This window comes from Chlorocebus sabaeus, chromosome 2 (assembly GCF_047675955.1).
Source record: "Chlorocebus sabaeus isolate Y175 chromosome 2, mChlSab1.0.hap1, whole genome shotgun sequence".
In the NCBI taxonomy this organism is placed as follows: Eukaryota; Metazoa; Chordata; class Mammalia; order Primates; family Cercopithecidae; genus Chlorocebus; species Chlorocebus sabaeus.
Window position 1 is genome coordinate 25,922,701 of NC_132905.1, and position 18,449 is coordinate 25,941,149.

At 44.8% G+C, this 18,449-nt stretch overlaps 1 long non-coding RNA gene across 1 annotated transcript; it reads right to left on the reverse strand.

The window, feature by feature from the left end:
- Positions 1-435: 435 nt before the first annotated feature.
- LOC119618431 (uncharacterized) lies at positions 436-18,156 on the reverse strand. Its single transcript, XR_012091237.1, has 5 exons — positions 16,945-18,156; positions 1,979-2,077; positions 1,637-1,760; positions 1,184-1,306; positions 436-786 (listed from the first exon to the last, which is right to left on the reverse strand). It is a non-coding gene; the product is annotated as an uncharacterized lncRNA (long non-coding RNA).
- Between the last annotated feature and the right edge of the window lie 293 nt (positions 18,157-18,449).

Consider the following 18,449-nt stretch of genomic DNA (forward strand, 5'->3'; position numbering starts at 1 on the left):
CGCCAACTACATATCTAGAGGAAAAGGGTTCCAGGGCACGAACGCTGTTACAGCAAAAACAGTGAAACCAACTGCAGATACTTATAACAGAGGAGGTGTGTGACTCTTTTTTACAATCTTAGAGACAAGTATTAGTAAATTAGGAGAGATGCAAGAAATCTCACTGAATCTCACAAAATGACCATAAGGATGATTACTTTAAATCTATGTTGTGAAAAAGATACATTGAGATGATGAGGTCACCATTTATTTTCCAGTCTTGTTCAGAAATTGTTTCCACAGGTGCCCCACATGGCTCCTCCATAGCGTTTTGGATTAAAGCTGCTTTCATGATCTATTTGCTTGTTGCCTCTGCCTCATGAGGGATCTGAAGGCAGAATGCACCCCTCTGTTGCAAGTGGGATTTTCAAGGAAGATGTATTTTCTGGGTGACCACACAGCTACCCTGGCCTGTGTCATAAAATGGGAGTTCTTTATCACTGCACACTGAGGCTCACCTTCCTTATTTCCCCCACTGACAGGCTGCAGTGTGCCTTGAGGGTACTCTCCTTACTCCAATTAAAGTCTTTCTTTCTGTTATCACATACAAATAAGTCAAGTCTGTTATGTCTTGCCCAAACAGCAGGTTTTATTTCAATCTTCACCCTCACCTCCTGACATTTCATTTTTTTGGAACTTCTTTTGTGTCATGGCGTCTGGTCTGCTTACATCTCTGGAATCCAGACTTACTAATTACAGGCATACAGGGTCCTGGCACCTTCATTATGCCTTCTTGGGTAGTTGCGCCTAAGAACATATTGAAATACACTTTATTTTTTTTATCACAAATCACTTCCATTTTATGTCTCCTTTGTATTAGAGACATTGCATTGATGTATGTGTGTATTATCATCCATAAGTTTCATTTCAAAACATTTAAATGAAAGAAAGCATAAAATGTTTGATAGAGAAAGGGGGCTTGGGTAATCATACTTGTGGGCTTAAACTCAGCTAGAATGTGTTCACATGTTCATCAAAAGATATGTGGCCAGGTGCAGGAGCTCACACCTGTAATCCCAACACTTTGGGAGGCCGAGGCAGGTAGATTGCTTGAGCACAGGAGTTTGAGACCAGCCTGGGCAACATGACGAAACCTTATCTCTACCAAAAAATACAAAAATTAGCCAAGTATAGTGGCACACACCTGTAGTCCCAGCTACCCGGGAGGCTGAGGTGGGAGGATCGCTGGAGCCCAGGGAGGTAGAGGCTGCAGAGAGCCCCGATGGTGCCACACCACTCCAGCCTGGGTGAGAGAGTGAGACCCTGTCTGAAAAATAAAAAAAGTAAAAGATACGTGCAAGAATGTTTACAGCAGCACCATCTGTAATAGTTCCAAACTGGAAACAACACGAATATCTCAAAAATCTCGAAGCTGAATGGATACATAAACTGAGGTGAGGCGCACAAAGGAACACCCACAGCAGGAAGAATCAGTCACTCAAAGCTACACTCAGCAGTACAGATGGGTCTCACACGAGCATGCGGTTGAGTGAGAGAAGCCAGCCACAAAAGAGTGTGTGCTGAATGACACCACTTATAGAAAGTTCTAGAATCAGCACAACTCATCCATGCTATTAGAAGGCAGGAGAGTGATTACCTTTGAGGGATGGAGGGTGGATGGAAGCACAAGGGGAACTTCCGGCATGATGATCGTGTTCCTGTTTCGTGGATGGACGGTGAATGGAAGCACAACGGGAACTTCCGGGGTGATGGTCGTGTTCCTGTTTTGTGATCAGATGGGTTCAGTTTGTGAAAATGTATCAAGTTGTACAGTGATGTGCACTCTTCTGTATATAGGCTCATATTAGGGTTCTCCAGAGAAACAGAAAACAGACCCAATGGGGTGTGTGTGTGTGTGTGTGTGTAAAGAGATAGAGAGAGAGATAGAGAGAGCAGAGAAGAGGGGAGAGATTTATTTTATTTTAAGGAATTGGCTTACATGACTGGAGACTGGCAAGTCCCAAATCTGCAGGCTAGGGTGGCAGGCCAGAGACCCAGAGAAGAGCTGACGTTGTAGTTCAAGTCTGAAGGCCACCTGCTGGCAGAATTCAGTCCTTTCCTGTGAAGGCTTTCAATGGATTGACCAAGGCCCACCCACACTGTAGACAGATTGCTTCACTCTGCTGCTTTACTTTTGTGATCTACTTTACTCAAGTCGGCTGATTTAAATACCAATTTCATCTTTTAAAAGATCGTGCCTAGCCAAATTGACATATAAAATCAACTGTCACAATGCTATACCTCAATTAAAAAGTGATTAAAGTGGGGGGTGCTTTGGGCTAAGGGTTGAGAACCACTAATTTAGTTGAAAGCTCATAAAGGGACCCACATTTTTTTTTTTTTGAGATGGAGTCTTGTTCTGACTCCCAGGCTGGAGTGCAGTGGCGTGATCTCGGCTCACTGCAACCTCTGCCTCCCGGGTTCAAGCAATTATCCTGTCTCAGCCTCCTGAGTAGCTGGGACTACAGGCACACACTGCCACACCCAGCTAATTTTTTGTGTTTTTAGTAGAGACAGGGTTTTGCCATGTTGGCCAGGCTGGTCTCGAACTCCTGATCTCAGGTGATCTGTCTGCCTTGGCCTCCCAAAGCGCTGGAATTACAGGCGTGAGCCACTGTGCCCGGCCAGGGACCCACATTTAAATTACAATCACCAAAGGGCGAGTTCTGCATTTGGTTGCACAAGCAGGAGTATTGTAACCGGATCAAGGAAGAGGATGTGTGTTCCCCCTGTCCTCCCCGCTCCCTCCTTCACCCCCTCTCCCCCTTTCTGCTGATTATTCATCACCTGGAGAATTCTGGTCATTTCTGAAAGCTGTTCCTTCACAGTGACCCAGCTTGTCATGGGAGTTATGTGGCCAAGGGAGTAGCCAAGAAAGAATGTTTGGTATCTCAAAGAAGCACGATTCACACAACAAAACAAAAGCCTTCAAAAAAATAGGTGCCCTTAACCTCATAAAGGGCATCGATGAAAAATCTACAGCTAGCATCATACTTCCTGGCAAAAGATTAGATGTTTCCCTCCCAAAGATCAGGAACAAAACAGTGATGCTCATTCTTGCCACTTTTATTCGACATTGTACTGGAGGTTCCAACCAGGGCAATTAGTTAAGAATATGGAAAAAAAGGCATCCAGATGGGAAAGAAATAAAACTATATTTGCAGATGATATAATCTTTTATATACAAAAAGATGGTAAGGAATCAACTAGAAAATTAGTGAAACTAATAAACAAATTCAGAAAGGTTGTGGAACCTGTATGTAAAATCAATATATAAAAAGCAATTGTATTTCTATACACTAGCAATGAATAATCTAAAATCCAACTAAGAAAACAACTTAATTTACAATAGCACCAACAAGAATAAATTGTAGGTATAAATTTAACAAAAGGTATACAAGACTTGTATACATAAAACTACCAAATATTGTTGAAAGAAATGAAAGATCTAAGTAAATGGAGACACACTCCGTGTTCATGGATCAAAGGACTTCATATCATTAAGATGGCAATACTCTTGGAATCCGTCTAAAGATTCAATGCAATCTCTGTCAAAATTCCAGCTGGCTTTTTTTTTTTTTTTTGGCAGAAATTGACAAGATGATCCTAAAATTCATGTGGAATTGCAAGAGACCCCAAATTAACTAACTACAACGCTCAGGTAATCAGGACAGTTTGGTACCAGCCTAAGGATAGACATATAGATTAAGGGAATAAAACTGAGCATGCAGAGATAAACCTTTATGCTTATGACCAATTGACTTTCAACAAGGGTGTCAAGACCATTCATTCAACAGGGGAAAGAAGAGTCTTTCAACAAATGATGCTAGGACAACTAGATATTCACATCCACACCACACACAAAAATCAACTCAAAATGGATCATAGACCTAAATGTAAGTTAAAAGTATAAAACTCTTAGAAAAAAACACAGGAGTAAACTTTCATGACCTTGGGTTAATCTAAATCTTCTTAGATATAACACTATAGGCACAAATGGCTAAAGAAAAAAAGACTGAACTTCATCACAATTAAAAAGTTCTCTGTTGCAAACAATATCCAGAAGGTAGAAAGACAACCCACAGAAATTTTTAAAAAAAGGAAAATCACATGTCTTATTAAGGGATTTGTATCAGAATATACAAAGAAGCTTTGCAACTCATATAAATATGCAGTGGTTTACACCTGTAATCCCAGCACTTTGGGAGGGCAAGGCAGGCGGATCACTTGAGGTCAGGAGTTCGAGACCAACCTGGTCAATGTGGTAAAATCCTGTCTTACCAAAAATACAAAACTTAGCTGGTCGTGGTGGCTGGCACCTGTAGTCCCAGCTACTGGGGGGCTGAGGCACAAGAATCACTTGAACTCGGGAGGTGGAAGTTGCAGTGAGCCGAATGCATGCCACTGCACTCCAACCTGGGCAACAGAGTGAGACTCCGTCTCTAAATAAATAAATAAAAGTCGTATAACTCAACCTAAAAATGGGCAAAGGATTTGAAGGGACAATTCTCCAAAGAAGATATGCAAATGGGTAGTAAGCACATGAAAAGATGTTCAGCATCTTCAGTCATTAGGGAACTGTCTATCTAAACCATGAAATACGACTTCATACCCGCTAGACTGGCTCTAACAAAAATGAGAGACAATATTAAGTGTTGACAAAGACATGGAGCAATTGGAAATTCATAGATTGCTAGTGGGAATGTGAAATCGTGCAACAACTTTGGAAGGCAGTTTGGGAGTCCCTGAAAAAGTTAAACATTGAGTTACCATGTGATCTAGCAATTCCACTTCTAGGTATATATATCCAAGAGAAATTTTTTTTTTCTCTGCTAAAAATTCCTTCATTAGAGAAGAAGAGGAAAACAAGTCCCAGGAGACAACCAACAATAACTCCCACCACCACCCTTTCTTTTTCTTTTCTTTTTTCTTTTTCTTTTTTTTTTTATTGAGACAGAGTCTCACTCTGTCGCCCAGGCTATAGTGCAGTCGCGCAACCTCGGCTCACTGCATCCTCTGCCTCCTGGATTCAAGCAATTTTCATGCTTCAGCCTCCCGAGTAGCTGGAACTGACTACAGGTGTGTGCCACCACGCCCAGCTAATGTTTTTGTATTTTTAGTAGAGACGGGGTTTTGCCATGTTGGCCAGGCTGGTCTCAAACTCCTGACCTCAGGTGATCCACCTGCCTCAGCCTCCCAAAGTGCTGGGATTACAGGCGTGAGCCACCACGCCTGGCCTCTTTTTCAAACACAAGCAGTCCAATCTGGCAAAAATATCAATCCTTGGATTTGGAGAAAAAACTCATAACAGGCTTCTCTGACTTTGCCAGACATCTTCCATCCACACATAGACAGAGCCAGAGACTGTAATAAATCAGCGTCAGGGGGAGGAGGCTCCGAGTTTGATGACACATGTGTCAAAATGTCTGTCTGAGTAAATTCCTAACTTTCCACCTGAGTGAGCTCTTGGAGGAGTAAACTGTTCTGCTGGCCAAAGGTAGACAGCAATATCAAAACTCCATGTACACGCTCCAGTTGACTGAATACCATGAAGCATTCTCAGCACAACAACATAGAAACACTTCAAAGGAAGGATTCTTCCTCTAAGTTCCACCAATTACATTACTTGGGCCTGAAACCATCTTGTTAGACTGCATGTTGAGGCTCGTTATTCTAGATTTGTTTGGTGCTGTCTTTGCATTCAAGTCTTGTTGTCCAGAACTAATGCAGGCACAATCCAACTGCAATTTTATCATCATGTGTTTTGGATGTTACAGTTAGCCTCCATTCCCCTTCCTTCTCCTTCTTAAGTATCACTAAAGCCTTCTCGGCCCCCGACCAACACCCCGACTTTTGCTGACACCAGCCTCCCCAAGAGAAATTAAAATATACATCCACACAAAAACATATACACAAATGTTCACAGTATCATTATTCACAAGAATTAAAAAGTGGAAACAAACCAGGCTCAGTAGCTCACGACTGTAATCCTAACACTTTGGGAGGCTGAGGCAGGAGGATCACTTGAGCCCAGGAGTTTGAGATCAGGTTAGGCAACACAGCGAGACCTTGTCTCTACAATAAAATGAAATAAGAAAAAATTAGCCAAGTGTGGTAGCACACATCGGTAGTCCCAGCTACTCAGGAGGCTAAGGTGGGAGGACTGCTTGAGCCCAGGAGGTTGAGACTGCAGTAAGCCATGATTGTGCCACTGTACTGCAGCCTGGGCTACAGAACAAGACCCTGTCTCTAAAAATAAAATAAAAGTGGAGACTACCCAAATGTCTATCAGCTGATGAATGGATAAATAAAATGTGGTATATTCATATAATGGAACATTATCTAGCAATAAAAAGAAATATAATTCTGATATGTGCCACAACATGGAAGAACCTTGAAAACATTATGCTAAGTGAAAGAAGCCAGCCACAAAAGGTGACATATTGTATAATTTGATTTATATGAAATGTCTGGAATAAGTAAACCTATAAAGATAGGAAATAGGCTCTCAGTTGCCTAGGACTGGGGAGAGAGTTAAGGAGTTCACTCCTAATGGGTATGAAATTTCTTTTTTGGGTGAAGAAATGTTCTAAAATGAGATGATGGTGATAGATCTACAACTTTGTGAATACACTAAGTATCAAATTGTACACTTTAAATATTGTATATTCATTACGTCTCAGTAAAACTATTTAAATAAACAAAAAGAACGAATCCTTGACTTGTAAGTTCCACGGTAGAGATTTAGTCTAAGGAAATAGTTGCCAACAGGCTCAAAGATGTAGCGTATATCACCCAGAGTTCAGGTGCAGGTCACAGAAACCACATTCACTACTTTCAACATAAGGAGATTTAATGCGAGAAGTTGTGTTCTTGCAAAATCATGAAAAGTTCTGAAGCAAGGGACCTGGGCTTCTAGGAGTGATTCTTAGAATGTCACCACTAAACTGGCCTGCCCAGGAAGATGCTGCCTCTGCCACCACCCAGAAGCTTGGGAACTATTGTCTTCAGGAATTTGTCACCTTAGCTTCACTCCAGCCATCAGATGCGGCTGATGTCCCATCACCACTTCTCAACACCCAAGAGTTGGTGACCAGGCACTGTAGACACGGCTGTAGGAGGTCTCAGTGGCTTCACAACTGGCAAAAGCAGGAGGATGACGTCTCTCTTACTTTTGCCTTCAAAACCTCACACAAGTGCATTTAATGGGAACTACTTAATTGGTTTCTAAACCCTAGCTGCAAGGGAGTTGGGAAACGCAGTCTTCACCCTTCCAGCCCCTGCAGTTGAGGAAGACATATAAGAGGAGGTTGAAATTGATATGGAATAAGTCAATCCACCTTCTGAGCCCAAGGCTACAGGGATGGCACTGTTTGCAGTAGTGAAAAAAATGGGAAACAACCTAAATGTCCAAGAAAAGCGGGGCTTGATAAGTTAGGATTCAGCCATGTGATAAAATTCTAGAAAACCAATAAATGTGTTATAGAAATATATGTAATTTGAAACTGTTAGGCACACAGTGAAAAAAGGCAAGGGACAAAATTGTGCTTAGAGTCAACTTTCATGACAGTAGGAACCACATTCTCTGGTCCACCGCCTGCCGCATGCTTGGCACAGGGTGAATGTTCAACAAATATTTCCTGGACAATTGAGTGATTCCATTTTTAGAAATTAAATACATAATTATGTGAGTTTGTATATCCACATACACTTAAATATGATGTAGCAACACTGAACAAGATAAAACACAGTGTTAACACTTGTTCTCTTTGTTGGTGATATTTGGATTGACTTGAACTTTCATCTTTTCACTGTTCTGTATTTTATAAATTTTAAACAGTGAACATGTATTATGCTTAATTACAGGGAAATCACAGCCGTTCTTAAAGCCACAGAGAGAAAGCAGGCCTGCCTCATTTCTTCATCTCCCCCAGGGCCTGGCACAGAGCTGGATCCAGAGTGGGCGCCAAGCCACGCTTGAAGACCAAGTTGACCTCCATTTGCTGCCTGAGAGATTTCAGAGTCTTTCTTCAGGAACTCACGGGTAGAGCTGGGTTTCTAAGATAATCTAGACTCTAACATAGTAGTGCTTCTCCACATCTAAAACTGGCCAAGTACCAAAGCCATGTGACCTTTCCCAAGTGCCAGTCTTGAGTGCTTGCTGAGGCTGTCCCAGGGTGACTTCAAGCTCAAGGATCTTTAAGAGCTAGATCAACAACTCAGCCCTGCCCCTCCCGTGCACCCATTAGGCCCTGGGGCCATTGCTGTTTTGATCTACCAAGCCAGGCCTGACCTCACTGCTCCCAGCTGTGCTCAGTCAGGCAGGGGCTTTTTAGGGATTGAGAGGAGGGTTGGTCTGTCCTCTGAGGCTGCCCCTTGGTATCATGAGATGTCTCTCAGGGGTTGCTTTGTTTGTTCCACTTTCACTTACACAGCTGTTAAGGTTTTAGGTCACACGAAGAGGGGAGTAGGGACCAGAATGAGAAAAATGCGAGTCCCAGTTGGCTCTGTGCCATCCAGAACCACACAGGCTAGTGAGGTAAATTATGAGCCTTGCTTTCCACAACCGCCTCACACTTGCTGCCAGTGGATGGGGCACTGACAATGGCAGGCCCTCTTCTTCCTCAGGGCCTTTGGGAGAATTGGAGGAGATCCCCGAGTGCTTGATAGTCAGTGCCAGCCATCACTCCACTGATCACCCCCATTAGCCAGGTGGGGAAACCAAAGCTCCAGAGAGGAAGGACACAGCTAGGGTCACACAGCTAGGGTCACACAACTGGAAAAGGAACGTGTAACAAGAGAGTTTCCACATCAACCACGATATTCGGAGACTGCAAGACAGGCCCGAAGGGGAGGAGCAGAGAGAGGGATGTCACAGAGGGCTGGGAACTGGTCCCACTGGGAACAGCTCACTTCACAGGACCTGCAAACACACCCCAGCATCAGGCTCAGCCCCACCTACAGAGACCAGGGTGGGGGCAAATGCTTCTGCCCCTGATGAACGGTGGGTGCCATTTCCCTTTCTGGCCTCAATTTGCTCTTCTTTTAAAAAGGGCCCAGGGATGATGATAATCACTAAATTCAAGATCTAAAATTCTGGCCAGGCACGGTGGCTCATGTCTGCAATCCCAGCACTTTGGGAGTTCAAGGTGGGAGGATCACATGAGGTCAGGAATTCAAGACCAGCCTGGCAAATATGGTGAAACCCTATCTCTACTAAAAATACAAAAAACATTAGCCGGGCGTGGTGGCGCAGCCCTGTAATCCCAGCTACTCGGGAGGCTGAGGCAGGAGAATGACTCCAACCCAGGAGGCAGAGGTTGCAGTGAGCCAAGATTGCACCATTGCACTCTAGCCTGGGCAACAGAGCAAGACTCTGCCTCTAAAAAAAAAAAAAAAGAAAGAAAAAAAAAAGATCTAAAATTCCATGATGAACAATTCCAGCACTATTTTCCCAGAATGCAGCCTTGACTATGCCACTTCCCTGCTTTAAACTTTCCCATGGCTCCCTGTGTCTTAAACTGAGCCTGGTAGACAAAGACCTTTGTTGTCCAAGCCCCACTAACCTCTCCAGTCTTGACATTCCTTCCAAGTACCCCCAAACTCCAGCCATATTGTTTCACTCCTTCTTCCTGTGAATACTCCACACTATTACTCACTTCTGTAACTTTACCCCTGTGTGCACAGACAAGTCTCCTTGCGTGTCTGTTAGGCTGTTCTTACGTTGCTGTACAGGAATGTCTGAAGCTGGGTAATTTATAAAGAAAAGAGGTTGAATTGGCTCAGGGTTCTGTAGGCCATACAAGCATGGTACTGACATCTGCTTGGCTTCTAGGGAGGCCTCAGGGAGATTCTACTCATGGTAGAAGGTGAAGGCAAAGTGGGAGCAGGTATATCACATAGTAGGAGCAGGTGCAAGAGAGAGAGGGGGAAGACGCCACACACCTTTAAACAGCCAGATCTCATTAGAACTCACTCACTATCACGAGGATAGTGCCAAGGGTATGATGCTAAATTATTCATGAGAAATCCACTTTTTAAAAAAATGTTACTTTAAGTTCTGGGATACATGTGCTGAACGTGCGGTTTTGTTACATAGGCATATACATGTGCCATGGTGGTTTGCTGCACCTATCAACCCATTATCTAGGTTTTAAGCCCCGCATGCATTAGGTATTTGTCCTAATGCGCTTCCTCCCCTTTCTCCCCACCCCTCTTCGGGCCCCAGGGTGTGATGTTCCCCTCCCTGTGTCCATGTGTTCTCATTGTTCAACTCCCACTTATGAGTGAGAACATGTGGTGTTTGCTGAGGATGAGGGTTTCCAGTTTCATCCATGTCCCTGCAAAGGACATGAACTCATTCTTTTTTATGGCTGCAGAGAAATCCACTTTTCATGATCCAATCACCTCCCACCAGACCCCACCTCCAACACTAGGGATTACAATTCAACATGAGATTTAGAGCAGACAACATCCAAAATCTATCAGTGTGAAATGCTCTTCTTTACCTTATCTGCAAAACTCATATTCATACTGCAAAACCCACATTGTGTCACCTTCTCCATGGAGGCTGCCCTGATCTGTCACACAGAGAGAATCCCTTTTTCATCTGGGGGTCTCTCAGGTCCCAAAGCCTTCTTCCACCATGACCCTGAACACTGGTTGTGAAAATTAATTGTTGTTCTTGTTTTTTTTTTTGTTGTTGTTACTGTTTTGAGACAGGATCTTACTCTGTTGCCCACACTGGTATGCAATGGCACGATCATGGCTCACTGTAGTCTCAGCTTCCTTGGCTCAAGCAATCCTCCTACCTCAGCCTCCCTCAAGTAGCTAGGTCTACAGGCATGTGCCACCATACCTGGCTAATATTTTATTTTTATTTTTGTAAAGACAAAGTCTCACTATGTTGCCCAAGCTGGTTTTGAACTCTTGGGCTCAAGCGATCCTCCCACCTTCACCTCCCGAAGTGTTGGGGTTACAGGGGTTAGCCATCATGCCAGGCCAGGAATTACTATTTGCATAGTGAGCACCTTGTCATCTGTTTCGTCCACTGAGCTGAGAGTTCCTTGCCAGCAGAAACTGTCTTACTCACAATTAAGCATACAGTAGGTACTCAATAAATGTTCAATAAATAAATTATCCAATAAGCAAATTAATCTTTCAAAAACCCCATAGCTCTGTCTCTGTTCGTGGGTCCTTGGACAATGGGACTCCTCTCTGGCCTCAATGTTCCCAGCTCTACAACGGCAGGTTGACCAGACAGTTTCTGAGGGCATGACCACTTTCTCCCCACAAGCTACAATGAGTCAGGGACCCCAGTAACATCATCAGCTCACTTAGAGCCCGTTTGGCTAAAGAGGAAATTGAGACATAGTTAAGCAATCTCCAGGGTCACACAGCATCTAATGTGTGTGGGCCAAATCTCTGTCCCTTCATCATCAAGTTCCCTCCACACTCTCCAGAACCCGCTGTGTGGATGCAGCGCAGATTGCTCAGGCGCCACGCTACACCCAGGCTACCAAGTCAAAGAAGAGCACGCCAGGCCGAGGGAACGACCAGTGCAAAAGTTCTAAACAGAGGACACGCCTGGCAAGCTGAAGGAATGGCAGGGAGGCCAGCGTGCCGGGGCCAAGTGAGCAGGGAGTGGCCAGAGAGAAAGTCTGAGAACAATGGGAGCAGATGGTGGAGGTTTTGGGGACCTGAGGAGAACTTTGGCTTTAATCAGAGTGAAGCGGGCAGTCACTGCAGGTCTTGAGCAGAGGAGCGGCAGGAGCTGACTTAAGTTTTAAAGAGATCCCTTTGGCTATTGTGCGGAATACAGATTGGAAGTGGGGATCAAGGGGAAAAACAGGGAGACCTAGTCCAGGTGAAAGAAACTGGTGATTTGCACCAGAATAATGGTGGCAGTGGCAGAGGCAGAGGTCGTAAGAAGTGGCCAGATTCTAGAGATATTTTAAAGGCAGGGCAACCAGGATTTCCTGAAAAATTGGGGTGGGATCTGAGACAGAGGAGTCAAAGCTGACCCTGGTGACTGAGCCTAGGGAATGGTGGCGTTTGTGTCCACTAAGATGGGGATATTGCGGGGGAGTGAATAGGGGGTGGGGCACATCAGGAATTTTGAGGAGGTGATTAGAAACCTGGACCTGGGATTTAAGAGTAAGGACAGGGCTGAATATGCAAATGTGGGAACCTTCAGCACATAGATGGCATTTAAAGTCAGGGATGGTGAGTAGACTGAAGATGCATGTAAATTTCAGAGCCCCTGTACTCAGTGAGCCCTTGGCAAATGATGGCCAAGCGGCCTTTGATGAGATGGTTGTCATCAAGACGTGATCCTGGAGTTAAACTCTGAAGGATAAAAAAAGCATGAGAAACAGTATGCACAAACAGGGTGTGAGCAGGGTCCTCCCACCTCCCAGTCCAGCCTCCATCCTCTCTCACCTGGACAACAGTACCACCCACCTCCTTCTGCTGCTCTTCTCATCCTTACTCCCTCCTTAGCTAATGCTGGTATTTTGCAAAAAGCACAGGTTTGGGACCTGGGCAGATCTGATCCTGGGCAAATGCCTCACTTTCTGCATCTATAGTCTGTGCCAGAGCATGGGACCAGGACCCACAGGGAAGGAATCAGACCAAGTGTGAATCCACCCAGACAGACCACAGGGCCCACCCCAGCTCCAGTGACCAGAGGCATGCTCTTTGCTCTCTCTGACCCCTACTTCTTTTTTTTTTTTTTGAGACGGAGTCTTGCTCTGTTGCCCAGACTGGAGTGCAGTGGTGTGATCTCGGCTCACTACAAGTTCCGCCTCCCAGGTTCACACCATTCTTCTGCTTCAGCCTCCTGAGTAGCTGGGACTACAGGTGCCCACCACCACACTCGGCTAATTTTTTGTGTTTTTAGTAGAGACAGGGTTCACCGTGTTAGACAGGATGGTCTCGATCTCCTGACCTCGTTATCCACCTGCCTCAGCTTCCCAAAGCGCTGGGATTACAGGTATGAGCCACCGTGCCCGGCCTCTGGCCCCTACTCTTTACATCTGGAAATTGGGTGATGGAGCCGTTTGTCATCTAGACATAGAACTACCTGGGAGAAGGGTTAACTTATGGTCCTTGTGCGGCCAGATGGGGCTGAGAACAAACAAACAATCAAAAGGCAATCACGGCCAGGCGCGGTGGCTCACGCCTGTAATCCCAGTACTTTGGGAGGCCAAGGCGGGCAGATCACCTGAGGTCAGGAGTTCGAGCCCAGCCTGGCCAACATGGTGAAACCCCATCTCTATGAAAAATACAAAATTAGCCAGGCATGGTGGCACATGCCTGTAATCTTAGCTACTCAGGAGGCTGAGGCAGGAGAATTGTTTGAATCCAGGAGATGGAGGTTGCAGTGAGCTGCGATTGCACCACTGCACTCCAGCCTGGGTGATAGAGCAAAAGACTCCATCTCAAAAAAAAAAAAAAAGAAAAAGAAAAAAAGCCGGGGGGGTGGGGGTGGTAATCACATGCATAAAGCTTCTTTCCACAGAGCCTGGCACACAGAAGGTGAACAATGACCATCCTCTCTCACCTACCCTCAGAGCTGACTTGCAGGGGCACAGATGGAATCAAGGTCTTTGAAGCCCTTGGAAGTAATTATAAGAGTAATAAAAACAGTCAACATCTGCAGCTTTTCCCTGCACCAAACACTAAACCATGCAATAACTCATTTATTCTTATCTACTCTGTGAGCTTGGTCTTCTCATTAGCCCCATTATCAGGGTGTGGAAACTGAGGTCAGAGACATGACATTTGCAGTAGGTTGTACAGCTAGGAGCTGTTGGGCCTGGAAGCCCCAGTCGCTGTGCCTCTGAGCTTCCTGATGGGCCTGGGTACTGTCCTGTGAGCACTGGGAAGGGAGGTGACCTACGAAGCAGGTGAGTCTGGCTTATAGGTGAGGCCCCTGTCGCTTCCCTCTGTCTACCTCTCTGTGCCCACAGGGGCTGCCGCTTAGGAAACCAAAGGGTTAATCTAATGGGAGCTTCCGGATCGTGCACAGGGTGATTTATTTTATTTTAAAAAGTTTAAAAAAGAAACCAGCCTGTCAAGTCTTGTTTAGAAAACTGGACATTCTGAAAATATTGGTGAAGAGAGGGGGCTGCACCCCTTAGAAGATTCTTAGCAAGGGGGGTGATGTGAATCCAAGGTGACAGGGGCTTTTTTCTTTTTTTTTTTTAGGCCAGAAAGGCAGGAAGTACAAATTGCTCTTCTAGGGGTCAACCAGCTCTGGGCGCAGGCTCAGGAGGCTGCCTGTGGGGACTGATGGCGGAGTGAGTGCTGGGCTCCCCTTCCCCCACCAGCTTCATTTCCCTGGAATTTTTCATCCGAAAAGAAGGGCCTGATGTCTCCACTTTCACAGCCACCGCATGTGAACATCACGGACGCTAGAGGCATCAGAAATTCATTACTTGGTCCCTACTTGTCATTTCACACATGGGAAACTGAGGCCCAGAGAAAGGGAGTGAGGCTTTTATTCGATAACTCATCAGTCAATAAACACTCGTTAGAACCTTCCTTGTGAAAGTTCCCTCCCACCAAGGTGACTGGGAAATTAGAAAGGGGGCTGTGGCTTCCTTTGTGACTTTGATTTAGATTTGAGTACCTGATGTGTGGTCTGGGGCAGGTTATTTAGGCTCTCGAAGCCTCTGTTTCCTTGGTAAAAATGAGGTCAATAATCCATAAACCCCACAGAGTCACAGGGAGAATTAGGCGAGGGAGCTGTCACTGTCCCATTCAGCTGCTGGGCTGCATGAATGAAAAGAGGCTCAGGGCAGCTTAACCACATTCAAAAAATTAACTGGAAGGATGTGGGGATGGCTCACAGGTATTTGCCCAAGAGAAGTGAAGACATCTGTCCACACAAGGAGCTGTACCTCTACGTGTATGGCAGCTCCATTCATAATCTCCCAGAACAACCCCAGGGTCCTTCAACTGGTTAACGTACAAGTAAATTGTGGTATATTCATTTGACGGAATAGTACTAAGTAATAAAAAGGAATGAACCGCTGATATCTGCAACAACAGGGATGAATCAAATGCATTACGGCAAGTGAAGGAAGCCAGACACAAAAGGCTGCGTGCTGCGTGATTCCATGCCTACGACATTCTGGAAAGGCAAAACCATAGGCACGGTAACCAGATCAGTAGTTGCCAGGGAAGGAAGGTAGGGGGAGAGTACTGCCTGCAAAAGGGCATAAGGGGAATTGGGCGGGGGGGTGATGGAAATGTTCCGTATCATGATTGTGGTGTAGTAACACGACTATATTTGTCGACTCACGGAACTGTATTATGGGTGAATTGCACTGTATGTAATACAACACGGGTGAATTGTATTGTATGTAAATTTTAACTCCATAAATATGACTTTAAAAAAATCAAGTAAACAGCTAAAAAGCCCAACTTTAGAAAAGATGAGAGCTGACGTAGTTCTAGACGTGAACCGGCAAATTTCAACCATTATTTAGAACTTGTGTCAGAGTTGTAAGAGTCAAAGTCCCAGAAGAGCGTCTGATTGGCTGACTTTAGGTCCCAGACCTGCCCTTAACTAGAGTTGAGTGGGGCCTCTTGATTGACAGTTTGGCAGTAATCAACAAGACTATGTAAAAGAGCAGTCAGCCAGAGGCAAAACAAAGGACTCGTTATGCCTACAAAGAGGACACCACCAAGTGGAGATGCCTGTACGTGCGTGTGGGGTTTATTATTCTGGAGACCAAGCCCTGCCCTTCCAGGACTGAGGCCAAACCTCCTGTCTCCTGTGATGCTGGCGCGAGGTGACTGCAAGCACCTCCGCAGATGCAAAGATCAGGATTTAAACTAACTGGGTCAAGTTGAATGTTCCTTCAGACCTACAGCATTCAGTTGAGGCAGACGTCACTCAAGCGGCTCATCAAACAGGCAGGAGAAACAAGTGGTCAGTTTAGCCAAACATGTGTTCAATTTAGTCAAACGAGCTCCGCCCCCGCCCCCAAAGGGTCATTCATTTCCATGAATGAAAGTGTGTTTGACTCTTATTGACTGAACTGGGTGTGCCAGGCAGACACAGCCAATGACTCAGCCTCGTGGGAGGGATGTAGGGGAATGCTGTATATGCGGGTGCTTCATCCCTCCATGTCTCCAGCAGCCCCACATGGCCATGGGAGCTTGGCCAGGCACCCACGAGGCAGGCTTAATTCCCTTTGCATGCTATTCCAGCAAGCACTTCTCGGCGCCCCTGCTTCACCCTTTCTGAGCTGTGTGACCTTGGGCAATACACTGCACCTCTCTGAACTTTCATTGACACAAAGTCACAAAATAGAAGATTTTCAAGCACTTTCCAGGGTGGTGCTGCAGGAGCACTTTGAGACATAAACAGTTTGTGAAGTAAACAGAAACTTGGTGTAGCCCTCAAAATTACGTTTCTTAGATGTGATTCAGTTCTCATCTTGAATTTCTTATTTATTCATGTGCTTGTTTATGGGTTTGGTTCTGCAAGACTGTGCCAATATTAACAAAAGCATTTAGGGGTTGATTGTGGATTGGGGGGCACATTTACTTTCTCTTTTATCTTCGACTATACTTTTTTCTATCTACTTTGCCAGAATTTCTGTATTTTGGAGTATTTCCTTTTTTAATAACAGCGCAATTCTAAATGTAAAACAGGTTATTCTTTTGTTTGTAAAATTAACCTTTAATTACCTAAGTGATACATAACATTATTTATTCACAGAAGACTTTTCTTACCTTCCAGGGAATATTGAAATCACCTTTCATTACCACTGTATTTCCCCCAGTTATGGCCCCCAACACCCCCTCCCACCCCGCCAGCAATTTGCAGTGGATTTTTCCAAACCTTCTGTATATTTACATTTATGTACTGTGCGTATATTTACTTACCTGTTCCCATAGAAATTGAACAGCCTGGTGGAATCGTACTTCATGGAATGTCCTGCAACGTGCTTTCTTCGCTCTACCTTATGACTTGGAATTCTTTTCATGTCCACACACAGGAGACTGTCTCTTCTTTTTTTCAACTGCTGAGTAATATTCCCAGGCATGGCTTCTTTATCCATCCCCCTCTACTGGGCACTTTGGTTGGGATGGGTTTTTGCCATAACAGACAATGCTGTAAAGACCCCTCCTCGACACATCTCCTTGGGCACATACATGTGCAGTTTCTGTTAGTTTTTTTTAAATTTGAGAATGAGACAATATTTGCAAAGACTTTCAGAGCTTTATTCTTGGCTTTTTTATTTTAAATCGTTCAAACATTCTTGAAAACCACGTTATCAAGAGATATTTCACATACCATAAAAGTCATGCATTTGAGTGTACAATTCAATGGCTTTTAGTCTATTTATGGATTTGTGCAAACACCACCATCCAATTTTAGAATGTTTTATTTACTCCCAAAAAGAAACCCTGTATCCATTAGCAGTCACTCCTCATTCCTCCCTCTTCCTTTCTCCCTTCCCTTGGCTCCTGGCAACCCCTGCTGTACCCTCTATATCTATGAATTTGTCTATTCTGGGTGTTTTGTATAAATGGAATCAGATGATATGTGGTCTTTTGTGACTGCCTGTGTTCACTTAGCATGATGGTTTGGAAGTTCATTCTCGTTGTAGCATGTGTCAATGCATCTTTCCTTTTTATTGCTGAGTAATCAACCACCTTTATTTGAGTGCTTACTGTCTACCAAGAATGGTGACAACCTTCACGAAAATCCTGTAACGTAGGCACTGTTTTTATCACCCCCATTTCACAGAGGGGAAAACTGAGGCTTGGAGACGTGCTGTGACTCACTCAAGATCACACAGGACAGTCCACGGCAGAGCTGGATTTGAACCCAGGGCCGCGTCCTCGTAGTTGAACCTTGCTGCTGCTAGAAGAACCTAGAAGGGAGTGAAAAGTGTCTTGTGGGGCTAATGTGCAGGTCACAAAGTCTCTCTACTCGTAGGATGGCTCTAGGTCACCATGGCAATCACTGACAATTGCCCTGTGAAGCTGCACAGAAAGAGCAGAACTGTTTATCCCAACACCAAATGGCCCCATCTGTTGTCAGTGTCAGAGCTCCGGTCCTGCCTGTGCAGTTTTTCTGACCCTCTCAGCACCTCCCATCTCTAATGTTTCCTGAGCCCTAATGTCTCCTCATCTTTTGGAGTTGTCATATCAGATGACCGTCTTTGTTAGGAGCGTGTGCCAAGGAAGGGATAATCCGGTTGTCAGTTTTGATCCTATGAGAAAAGCAAATCTTGCTGCCAGAGATGGCCAGAACTGTGTTCTCCAAAAAATCCTAAAACCCCCCATTCCCTCGGGTGTCTGGATTGCTAGGAACTGGAGCCACTTCATAATAACAATAATAGGATCGACTTATTTTCCTTATCTCCTGTTTCTTCTGATCT